The sequence below is a fragment of the Vulpes vulpes genome, chromosome 16, assembly GCF_048418805.1.
Source record: "Vulpes vulpes isolate BD-2025 chromosome 16, VulVul3, whole genome shotgun sequence".
In the NCBI taxonomy this organism is placed as follows: Eukaryota; Metazoa; Chordata; class Mammalia; order Carnivora; family Canidae; genus Vulpes; species Vulpes vulpes.
The window spans coordinates 77,723,260-77,735,360 of record NC_132795.1 but is presented as its reverse complement, the minus strand read 5'-3'; positions in this window follow the sequence as shown (position 1 = coordinate 77,735,360).

Here is a 12,101-nt window from a genome sequence, read left to right as displayed (position 1 = left end):
TACAAGCCAAGGAAGGTGGCCATCACCAGAAGCTGGAAGAGGCAAAGACAGACTCTCCCCTAGAGTCTCCAGAGGGAGCAGCACCCTGCCAACACCTTGAGTTTAGCCCAGTGACCCTGATTTCACACTCTGGCCTCCAGAATTATGAATCAAACTCTGCTTTTTTGTTGTTGTTGTTGTTGTTTTTAAGATTTTATTTATTTATTTACACACAAACACACACACACCCACACAGAGGCAGGGGGCAGAGGGAGAAGCAGGCTCCATGCAAGGAGCCGATGTGGGACTTGATCCCAGGACTTCAGGATCACACTCTAGGCCGAAGGCAGGCGCTAAACCACTGAGCCACCCAGGTGTCCCCAAAATCTGTTGTTTTAAGCTACCATATTTATAGTAATTTGTCACACCAGGCACAGGACAGCAAGATAGATGGGGAGTATGTCCCTTGGATTTCACAACGGATTGATGGGAGGAGGACATGGGAAATTCTTCCTTTGGGTAGTCCTAGACCTTTTCTCTTGGACATGACAGTAGCTTCAAAATGACTCCTCAGCCTCCAGCTTAGAGTATAGGCCAGTTGCCAGTGTTCTGGGAGCTAAGTCTGGGAAGAGGCTGGGGGTCTCACCGTTTGATATGTGGAGAAGTTCACTTAATTCCTGTTTTGGGTAAAAGCTCCTGTCCTCAGAGTGCCTGGGGCTCCTGTGTCCAGTTCCCTGGTGCAGTCTCCCAGAAATGAACCGCGTGCCCTGCCTGCAATGTAGGAAGGGAGTGAGGAGGAGATACCTGGAGAGAAGAGGTCTACCAGTTTCTTCTACTTTCAATCCCCACCTGCCCATTCCCACCTGACAGGGGCCTCATTGCCTAAAATTCCTGACCTTCTCCTGGGTTCTGTGAAGCAAATCAGCCTGTCCCCCTGGAAGGCCCTCTCCAGGCATGTGGGCCTCGGCTCTCTCTCCGCTCTACTACATAAGGTACCATTCCTCCAGGGTGCTTCATGTTTTCCCCCAGTATGTACTCTCTGTTGGCTATTCTCTCTCTCTCTCTCTCTCTCTCTCTCTCTTCCCCCCCCCCCTTTCTATGTGTGTGTGTGTGTGTGTGTGTGTGTGTGTGTGGAATGGGAGGCGGATAGTTACACCTTTCTTATTTGATGGGAGGAAAGGAAATAGATGCATATGTACAGATGGCTTTGGCAGCAAGCAGTCAAGACACCTGGATTTTTTTTTGCTGGGTAATGACTCTGTTCCCCTTGAAATATATGCTTTAAATGAATGCTGTGAGCTAATGAGCTAATAATGATTTGCTTACTATTAGTGAGAAGAGACTCAATAGTTCTCAATAGACTCAATAGTCCTGTCCAGGTTAGGCGTCCTGGACAAGCAGCTGGGGATGTGAAATGGCTCAAGCCAGTTGATTCTGATAGTTTTTGCCTTTGTTCTCATTGCTTTTACGGAGAGATTTTTCGAGCTCCTTATTCTGCCATTTTCATTGATGTCACCTCATCCATTCTATTTCATAAATAAAAGTGATTCACTGATTTGGAACATCCTGTCCTTCAACAAAGTGAAAAGAATACTTTCATGGAAAATGTTTTAAGACAAAGAAATAGCCCAGGGCTGTGATTCATGTCTGTCCTAAACATGCATTCCCAGAGCAGAATGTGGGTTTGGTTTAGATCCACAAACTTGTAAACTGCAGAAAGCAAACTCCTTTGATCCCAACAGTGGGAGATGACGGTGTGCTCTGTGAGTATGGTGTAGAAATGCTGCTTACCATTCTTAAACCTTTTTGAGATAAATGCAGTAATCTTCAGGCCATTATAGAATGCTATTTAACCTTTATCCAAAAAATTCATTTGATTGATTTTGTCATTCAGTTTAATTGTTCTAGAAATTGACAATACAATCATAGAATTGTTAAAGACTCTTATTTTTTTAAGATTTTATTTATTCATGAGAGTCAGAGAGAGAGAGGCAGAGACACAGGCAGAGGGAGAAGCAGGCTCCATGCAGGGAGCCCGATGCGGGACTCGATCCTGGGGCCCCAGGATCATGCCCTGAGATGAAGGTAGATGCTCAACCACTGAGCCACTTAGGTGTTCCCTATTAAAGACTCTTAGAACTGGAAGGAACTTTATAAATAAGCTACTGTTGACCCTTGAAGAACATGGATTTGAACTGTCTGGGCCCACTCATGTGGGTTTTTTTCAGTAAACTCAGTATATTCAGTAAATACATTATAGTCCTGTAAATGTATTTTCTTTTCCTTATGATCTTAATATTTTTTCTTTAGCTTACTTTATTGTAAGAATACAGTATATAATCCATACAACATACAAAATATGTGCTGACAGTATATTACTGGTAAGGCTTTCGGCCAACAGTAAGCTATTAGTAGTTAAGTTTTGGGGGAGCGTGAAGTTATACATACATGGATTTTCTATGTGTAACCAGTGCCCCAGCCCCCACGCTGTGCAAGGGTCAACTGTATTCCATTAGCATTGATGATGATAGCCACCATCACTCATTGAAGTGTTTTCTGGTGCAGATGCATTTAATCCTCGCAGCAACTTGGTGGGTTAAGTATTGTGGGTTTTTTTTTTTTTTAAGATTTTATTTATTTATTCATGAGAGACAGAGAGAGGCAGAGACACAGGCAGAGGGAGAAGCAGGCTCCATGCAGGGATCCTGACCTGGGATTCGATCCCAGGTCTCCAGGATCATGCCAAAGGCAGGCACTAAACCGCTGAGCCACCCAGGGATCCCAACTCGGTGGGTTAATATTTCACCTCTACTTCACAGGTCAGGAAATGGAAGTTAGTTAACAGAGGTCACACGGTTATTTAGAAAGTAGAGCTGTGACTTAGACCCTGTCTATGGTGACCTCAAAACCTGGGCTCTAAGCTGTGCTGCCTAGTGCGAGCGCATGATCAAGTGACTTGCTTAGTGCCTTTGGACATTTAGAGCTGGTCTGGGGTCAAATCCAAGTGGCAGACATTGTGTTGTCTCTGGCGTCACCATTCCTCACTGATGACTAAGGCTTGTTCATGGGCCCAGGTTGCCTGCTTGACCCTTTTTGCAGTAGAATGAGTTCACAGGCAGAAGGCTTCTCTCTCCTAAGAGGTCCATCTGCCAGCCTGCCTGCTCGGCCCTGAGTATCTAAGATCCTTAAAATGAATGGATGCAGCTTAGACTCCAGCTGGAAGCCTTGCTACATTGCCTTTTCTTCATTTGCCATATTTTTTCCCAGAGACACCTTTAGGATGTTAGAACTTCCAGTCTTTTCTCAGCAAAGTTTCTTTGGACTCACCTGAGTCTAGCTAACTGCAACAGAGGTTCTTTCATCTATTCTACACATCTCTTTTCGGTGGCTGTGTATGGGAGGCCCTATGCTAGGTAAGTATTGTTGAGTATTCAATGGCAAATGACACATTTTACCAGGGCTCTCCTTCTCTCTTGAAGGGCAAGGACATCGTTAAGTCAATAACCAAACCCAGGTGTACCCATACAAGCACACAGAAACCTACGCAGATTAAATGAAAGTCCAGGGTTCACAATGCATGTGTCTGACTGGTGTGGGACCAGATAGCTTGGCATGCACCACTTGAAACGTGGAACCCAAAATTAGACACTTGTGACTCAAGTTTAATATTATCTGTTGATAGAAGCACATGTACCTCCTTCCTCCCAAGAGCCATCTCCAGAATTACTTTCTGATACACTCAGCAGGTGCTGACTCCAGGCTGAGGAAGGAAATAAGGGCAGGAGTGAAGAGAAGGCTTGAAGGAGGAAAGAGACACCCATACTTATCCCTTCAGAGCCTGTATCCTAAGCCAAATTCAAAAGAACCTGATCTCCTGCTAGTTGTCCTCTTAGGCTTTGAATCTAAAGGCTTTTCCACAAGTCATTTATTAGTTGACAGGCCCAGAAGGGAAATTTGTATTTTTATGTCCCCACCCACTGCAGCAATGCCTGAAACTCCATAGGTAGAGATTTTTAAAAATTTAATTTCTAAGTAATCTCTACATGCAGTGTGGGGTTCGAACTCATAACCCCTGAATTCAAGTGTCGAATGCTCCACCAACTAAGTCAGTCAGGTCCCCCCCCCCCCCCCATAGTAAGGATTTTGATATGGCAGCCTAAGATCTGAAATGTGAGACATGTGCCACTCTCGATTTAACTGTAGAAAAATCTTTTGGGGGGATTTCTCCTTTTCACATGTCCTCTTTTAAATGCAAAAGCTCTTAGAAGGAGAAATATATTGATCCAATTCATACTGAGGAATTAGTGACTTATTAGATCCCCCACCTCCACCCCCATCCTCCAGGAATATAGATGAGATGACAAGAATTAGGATACTGGGATATCCCTATATCCTGGGTGAATTAGGATATGGGGATATCCCAGTATCCTGGATGGCTCAGTGGTTCAGTGTCTGCTTTTGGCTCAGGTCATGATCCCGGGGTCCGGGGTCCTGGGATCGAGTCCCTCATCGGGCTCCCCTCAGGGACTCTGCTTCTTCTTCTGCCTATGTCTCTGCCTCTCTCTGTGTGTCTCTCATGAATAAATAAATAAAATCCTCTAAAAAAAAAAAAGAAAAGAAAAGATATCTGGGATAAAGGAAAGTCAGTGAAAAGAGGAAGAATTATAAGAAGGGGATTCCAGTTTTTAGATTTTTATATCATTAGCTGTTTGTTCTGTACACAAAACATGTGTTACAGTTTCTGACATTAACCTAGAGATAATTCCATAACAGACTCTACAAAATGAAGAAAAATAAAATTCACAAAGACTTGCTCTGTTGGGAATTTTAGTATATGTGCTGCTGAAGCAAGCACTCTGTTGGGAATTTTTACGGATATTTTCCTTATCAAATAGAAAAGTCTGTTGATTCTTATGGGAGAATCCAATTTTGACATAATTGAAGATGCAGAGTCAGAAAAAAATCTACAAGAATGAATGTTAAATAAATGTATTTCCTGCATATGTAGAATATTTGAGTATCAATTTGAGTATCCTTGCTTCATTATAATCATGGTCATAATAGCTACTTGAATTTAAAGTTTATATTTTCTATTCTAAAAGTAATAGATGATTTCCTTCTCAGGATTGCCAATTGGCCATATGATCCCTTCTCACTCTCAAATCCCAATAAGAATGGTAGAAAAAGAATAAATAAATCCACGTGGACAAAGAGAAAAAAAGGGAAACATTGGCAGACAAAAGATTTCAACAATTTTTGGACAAAGTAGAGGAAGCCACCAGCTAAAAAGCAGGCATGGGGTGGTCCAGAAGAGATGGCAGCCTGTTTATCTCTTAGAACTGCAGAAAAGCTCAGGACTTGGGGTGGGGAAGATAAGGTGAGGCATAGGGAATTAGTTGAACCCCAGGGAATTAATTGAAATGGTACATACAGAGTAATCTAAGTCTGGTGCTCCCTTTCTTCTCCTAATGTAAAATGCTGCACTTTGGACATTTGACCCCAAGCAAAAAATTAGTAGAATTTATCCTCTAGAAAAACTCAGTGTGGGGCACCTGGGTGGCTAAATCGTTGAATGTCTGTCTTTGGCTCAGGTTGTGATCCCAGGGTCCTGGGATTGAGTCCCCATCAGGCTCCCCACAGGGAGCCTGCTTCTTCCTCTGCCTATGTCTCTGCCTCTCTGTGTGTGTGTCTCTCATGAATAAATAAATAAAATCTTAAGAAAAGAAAAGAAAAGAAAAGAAAAGAAAAAAAGAAAAACTCAGTGAGCTTAGAGGAAAGAGAACCACATCCTTATATTTAGGGAACCCCAGGAAAAAGACTGGCTCACCGTTCAGTTGCCTGATCTCCACATATCCCAGCCACATACCCAAGCCTCCACCAGGCAACTGTGAAAAGCCTGTAACATGAATGAGAGATGGAAGTAAGACAGACAGAACAATGGAAATCTGGCTGAAAACAGAATGCATTAAATAGAGGGAAGATTTTTTTAAAATCCACTTAGTATCCACAAAGAGAGGAAGAAAGGGAAAATTATTTTCAACTCAGAAGTCTGTGTTCAGTCAATCAATCGTGAAGACAAAAATAAAGGCATTTTCCAACATGCAAAAATTAATAAAAATTGCCTTTCTAATACCCTTTTCAAAGAAGCCACTGATGGTAAAATACAGCAAAACAAAAGAGTAAATCCAGAAAGAGGGAGGCATGGGATCCAGGATAAAGTGGGTCCACACTGGGAGAACAGTTAAAGATGTCTGAGAGGGAAACTAATCCACTTTGAGAAAGAAATTAAAGATTTCAACTTCATGAAATCTTGCATTTTGGGGTAAAATTTGCAATTTCACTTTGAATTGGATTTGCATTTTATGTGCAATGTACTATTAAATATCATTTAATAATGACAGAAAAACTGACTTAAAAGACGCTGTCTGTCTGCAATGGTGGATGCCAGTATTAAGTAGGGAGAAATGTTTGAATAGGATATGATTTTGTAAAAGGTCAGTTTATTGGAGAAGTCTGACAACTTTGTTTACATTCACAACTTTGTTATACAAGCACAATGGTGCTGAATACTCAGATCAAGAGACTAATGCTAACATAAGACTCAATGCATAAAATCTTTTCTAAATTTGGGCATCATTTTTTATGGATTATCACAAATCGTATTTATTAGTGTAGAGGTGATATACAGCTTCTTCATCTAGATTGCCAACCCTTTTAAAAACATATTACATTCATTTACATCTTTGCCAGCAATCAAGGGAGTGCCCATCTCATAAGATTTATATAAATTTTATCACTAATTTTTAAAATATGTTAATTTGATAGTAAAAGAATGGTATCTTATTATTTTAATTTAATCTGTAGGATCTGAAACTACACATTCTAATTTTTTGTTAATCAGTTATTTGTGGTCCTTCCTGAATACTTTCTAGTCATGGGTGGAGTTTTAACATTCTTTTCTGTCAATTTGTATAAACACTATAGTGAAAAGATATTAGCACTTGTATTTGCTGAAGCTTTTCAGGGATTTTGCCTTTTACTTTCGTGTTTTTATAGAGAGAGACATTTAAAGTGTAAAATGTTGATGTCGTCAAATTAGTTTGTCATCATCTTCTGGAATGTAAGTTCCATGAAAGGGGGGCCATCTTATTCATCAATGCCCAGAGCCTAGTACAGTGCTTGAAAAATGTGTTGAATGAATGAATGAAATTTATGTATATTTTCTTATTTTTTCTACCACTTAAAAAATTCCCTCCAAAGACACGTTCACTTTAATTTTCTTTCCTGTATTTGGTGTTTTGATTTTTTAAACAATTCTTTGATTCTCCCAAAATGTGTTTGTTTACAATTGCATGGTAAGGTTGTGCTGTCATTTGAGCCCGACTGACTTAGGACAGGTTGCCTTATTGTTGGTATACCTGAAGCCTACAATCACCAGAAATCTGACCTTTAGATCTAGTGTAATATAGTATGACCCATAGACATCTACGGAGTCACTCTAAACCCTTTTGAGAATGAGGCAAGTTAAAAAAGATGGATACATATAGGTGTGGATCTCCTCTTCCTTTCTTTCCATAATCTGTGAAAAGTGGCCCATTGAAATTTGTTGATCATTCATGCATAAAATCTCCAGGAGCAGTCAGTTAAAAGATGAGTAAATGACCATATGAATGCAGAGCAGATTCATGAGAGACACACAGAGAGGGAGGCAGAGACACAGGCAGAGAGAGAAGCAGGCTCTCTGCAAGGAGCCCGATGCGGGACTCGATCCCAGATCCCAGGATCACGCCCTGAGCTGAAGGCAGACACTCAACTGCTGAGCCACCCAGGCGTCCCTGCATGATTTTTTATTTCTAGAAAGTACATTAACTTTGGATTTGAAGATCCTCTAGGATCGTAAGTGTCTGAAGGCCTCTCAGTGTGGAGAAGCTGTTCTCACTTGTTAAAAAACACAGCCTTCTTGGGAGCTCAGTGGGTGGCTCAGTGGGTTAAGTGTCTGGCTTTTGATTTCAGCTCAGATCATGATCTCCGGGTCATGAGATGGAGCCCTGTGTCAGGCTCCACAGCTCAGCAGGGAGTCTGCTTGGGATTTTGCTCTCTCTCCCTCTCCCTCCACTGTGTGCACTCTCTCTCTCTCAAATAAATCTTACAAAAATAAATAAAAAGCCAAACCAAAACAACAACAACAAAAATCCCCAGTCTTGTTTGTGCCAGGGATTCAGTCAGTGAATTACATTTTGCCCCAAAGTATAGGTAGCTCTTAAGAGAAGCCATTGGTAAGGGATTTGTTGGGTTGAAAAGTGGTTTTTAATCTTCAGATTACCAAGGTGAGGCTGTATACTCATTGGCTATTTCAGTTATTATTGAAGTAATAATAATTGGTTATGGATCAGTACAACTGTTTTTTCCATAGTAAAGACTGTGAGGAGGATATTTATGTGAACATTTTGGGATAGAAGCTGGGAGACATGGTCTACCCTAAATAAAAAGGGCCTTTTTGCATGCATAAAAAATATTGTATTGGCAACTTCTGCCACCTTTTAGCACCTTGATAATAATGACCAAGCCTTGTAAATCCCAAGACCTAAAGGTATAGTTGCTTCATAGCAGGATTTTTCTAAAGAGGAGAATACTGCAACAAATCCTGGTCATTCTTATCCAAGAGAGTTGGACAAAGTAAAACTTGTCATTTGTGGGTTTTCCTCCCCTTGCCCTTCCCTTTAATTGATTCAATTGCTTTCATAAATGACCCACATAAATCTCTCGACCTGCCAAAAAATTGCGTGGATTTTGTTTCCTCTTGGATGTGTTTCCAAGGGTGGGCATTAAAGATATCAGAGATTCTGCACAACCTCTTTGAACATACTGGGGCCACTGATGACTCTTTTTTATGCCCATTAAGGTAAAGAGGACTAAGGAAGATTCTATTTTTCCAAGTCTTTTTCCCCTGCATCTACTTGGCATGTGGACCATACAGACCCAGTGCTTCTCTTGTCTGTTGCTGGTGGTAACTGATACAACCCCTTGAAAGGCAGTTGGACATTATGTTATCTTGTGCTGATTCCATTTTGAGAAAATCCTCCTAAAGTAATAATTTATAGACAGAAATATTCATCTATACAAAGATGTCATGAAGGGATTACTTATAATAGCAAGATGACAACAGCAGCAATGTAAGAAAAATTATGAAAATGCAGGAAATGCATCAAATCCAGTTAGTGACTATGTGGAGGTGCTGTGATTAAGGGTGATTATTTACCTCCTTTCTTTTCCATTACTTTTATAGTTTTTCAAAATATGATTTTTAGAATTCAGAAAATAGGCGGGGTGTGCCTGTGGATCAGTTGGTTAAATGACTCTTGATTTCAGCTCAGGTTGCAATCTCAGGGTGGCATTGGGCTGGCACTCACCTCCTTGGGATTCTCTCCCTCTCCCTCTGCCCTTCCTCCCACTCTTATGTGCACCCTTTCTCTCTAAAAAAATAAAAATAAAAAAGATATAAAAAGTCAGAAAAGAGGTAGTGTTTAAAAAAAAGAAAAAAGAAAAAAAGGAAAGAGCCATTTGAAGTGTGAAGAAAAGAGCCGTCAAAATAGTGTTTGAAGAAAAGAGCCATCAAAATGGTCAACATAAAAATATTTTGTTACTTAAAAAAATAGCGCCACTTACTACTATTTAATTAGGACTCAGTCATCCACATGATTTGGGGCTTCCAGTGATTTGCTGAGCAGATTCCTTACAGTTATTAATTCTCACAGCTGTATATAAAGTGAAAAATAAGACATGCACATCTTTCTTGACAATAGGAATAAAATCTGACAATGTCAAATGAAAATGAGTTTCTTTTATTTGATGACAGAAATATTTCAAGATGTTTCTGTATTTCTTAAAACCTGACAAGCCTATAAAGAATAAGGAAAGGATTAGATAAACAGGAAAGAGTCTGTACAGATAGGAATGAGCGTTATATGATTTGTCTGTTTTAGTCACATTTAACAGCAGTTTGAAAAGGGGATAGCAGATCTGTGCCGTACTCTCTGCATTAAAACTAGCACTATGAAAGAATGCTGAATCATTCCAGCTGTTTTTGCTTTTACGAAATTAGTTCAATTAAGAACTAAGCTGATAGTTGAAAATTCCACAAGGAACAGAAAAATAATTAGTAAACATGGTCAGATTGAGTCAAGCCAAACAGATTGATTTCTGCATGAATGAAATCTGAAAAACGATTAAAGCAGGTCCCAGTCTCAAATCTCCTCAAAGGTGAGTTCACTTGTAGGTAACATTTTTGGAAAAATACAACCTTTTAAATACAGCAACAGATGTACTAGGATTTTTTATTAAAAGATATCCTGGCAGTTTTTCTTTTTAAAAAGTTTGTGCAGCTTTTCCAGTGGTATTAACACCAGCAGAGTCACATATCCCTGTTTGGCTGCAGGTGTAAAGAATTTCCTGCTCTCTTTTCTTATAACAATATCTTGAGAGGGAACAGGAAAAAGAATCTAATCGGTAGGATATTTTTCAGTTGCATGTGATAGAGAAGCCCATCCTGACCTGGCGTAAGCAAAAAACATAAAACATAAAAGTGGGATGGAATTTATTGGTGCACACAGCTTCTGGGACTTTTGCCACTAATTGACCTTTACAACCTTTCGGGCATGCTGTTTATGGGCTGGGATGACGGCCCACGAGCAGCCCCAGGTGCAGCACCTGCCTGCCCAGCCAGGAGAGTGTGAACATTCAGGCTCTTTGGTTTTTTTGTTGTTGTTGTTTTGTTTTTTTAAAGATTATTTATTTGTTTATTCATGAGAGACAGAGAGGCAGAGACACAGGCAGAGGGAGAAGCAGGCTCCATGCAGGGAGCCCGAGGCAAGACTCGATCCCAGGTCTCCAGGATCAGGCTGTGGGCTGAAGGCGGCGCTAAACCGCTGAGCCACCCGGGCTGCCCATAGGCAGGCTCTTTGGATTGGCCAGGTGGCAGTCATGTGCCTGCCCTGGGCCTGTCGCTGTGATGGGGAGCTGCCTAAGGTCCTGCGTCCAAGTGCGGCCTTGGATCTCTAACCCCGGTGCAGCTCTGCAGTCCTCTAGAAAAGCGAGGGTGGGCCAGTGAGCGCTTGCAGCAATGCTGAACTGCCTGGGGGTCCCCGGCAGGTGCATTCCTGTAAAAGCTGCATTTCTAGGATGGGCAGGTTTGCGATCGCTCAGTGTTGCCAGCCCCCTCGGCCCCTACCAGGAACCCCGACTGCCCTGGTTTCCCTCTCTCCGCAGAAATAAACGGTACCGAGGTACACCTAAGAGGTACGATCAGTTCACCATTTCGCAAATGTGAATAACTTTTGGTCTGATAGTTTTGCTTCTACCCTAGGCGACAGCACTCATGGCTCCCTGAACTTGTAGACCAATGGTTAACAGAATTTTAGAGTTTTGTGAGTTGAGTATCCTCAGCCACAGGCCTCCTCTTGAATTCCCAGAGAAGCAGTTGCAGGTTCTCCTGGCACTCACCACCCTACAGCCCTTGCAGGGGCCCCTGTTTCCTTTTCTGGGGCCACATATTCCAGCTGTTACAGGCATGCAGCCACATTTTGGGGGAGATCCTTTTTACCACCCCATCTAATAATTTCAGTTATTGCTGCTTACTACTTGTGTTTTACATGTGTCTGGATAGATCTTTGAGGCCACAAATTTTATTTCTGACCTTTTCTCCAGGTATGATTCATTGAAAGTTGTGCCTAGAATCAATGGGGACAGATCGTGTGCTTTTTCTTAGGTTCCCTCTAGCTTTGTGATTTTAAAGAAAAAAAGCTTAGAACTAAGCAGTGATACCTCTCAGCAATGAGAAGCAAGGTCAGTAACTGGCTCTGATTCCCACAAGTGAGGGGCTAAAGCATTTGTTGGTAGCCCACCCAGCCTCACTTCTCATGGGCCGCATGGAGGTGATGGCGTTTCCCACCTGAGGCTGCAGTGAGCACTGGGTGAGAGTGGGTTCTGAGCTAGAGATGGCACAGGATTGGGCAGCTGCCCGGGGAGTGGCGAGGGTCCTGGGGAGGTCGCGGTGGGCAGCTGAGCCTGCTCCAGACCAGGCAGGAGAGGCCAGGGGCCCTGAAACCTGCAAACCAAAGGGGGCG